The sequence below is a fragment of the Brassica oleracea genome, chromosome C2 (assembly GCF_000695525.1).
Source record: "Brassica oleracea var. oleracea cultivar TO1000 chromosome C2, BOL, whole genome shotgun sequence".
NCBI lineage: Eukaryota > Viridiplantae > Streptophyta > Magnoliopsida > Brassicales > Brassicaceae > Brassica > Brassica oleracea.
In genome coordinates this window covers 24,043,579-24,044,319 of record NC_027749.1, presented here as the reverse complement: position 1 = coordinate 24,044,319, position 741 = coordinate 24,043,579, and the positions used below count along the sequence as shown (strand labels likewise).

Sequence of the window (741 nt, the reverse complement as noted above, 5' to 3'; positions counted from 1 at the left end):
GCTTGATATAATCTGATGGGTTTGTTTGCTTGTTTTGCAAGATGGGTTTGTTTGCTTGTTTTGCGAGATGGGTTTCTCTGATGTTTTTGTTTGATTGCTTTCAGATGGATACATTGGGTTTGAACAATGATGATGACTACGCGAGTGACAATGGGGATTCAGAACAGGAAATGGATGAGAACAATCCTGTGGTGGACGAGTCTCTGATGAGTACAGCCGAGGTGAAAGGTAAACACAAGCGTAGACACTCTAAGTGCTGGAACCTTTTTACTATAGAAGGAGATAGGATGCCTGATGGAAAATTTAAATGTGTCTGCAACTACTGTAACCACTTCTACATCCTAGACTTACATAAAAGTGGAACCAATACCCTTCTTCGCCACTCAAAAACCTGCCCTAAAACCCCTAATAACACATGTCCTAAGATCGATCAGTTGGTGTTTCGAGAAATGATTGCTGTGGCTATTGTCGAGCATGATCTACCTTACGCCTTTGTTGAGTACAGAAGAGTTCGAGAAGCTTTGCATTATGCCAACCCGACCATAGAGTTCTGGTGTCGAAACACGGCGGTTTCAGATGTTTTTAAGATCTTTGAGAGGGAGAAAATGAAGCTCAGGCAGGTGTTGAGTGAAGTTCCGGGTAGGATCTGTCTAACGACGGATGGAGAGCAATAACAATCGAAGGTTATCTCTGTCTTACTGCCCACTATGTCGACGCTGAGTGGAACCTTAGAGCTAAGAT

General features: G+C 43.0%; 1 pseudogene; it reads left to right on the top strand.

Moving 5' to 3' along the window:
• Positions 1-741, top strand: part of LOC106323795 — an 11,403-nt pseudogene that overhangs the window by 5,338 nt on the left and 5,324 nt on the right.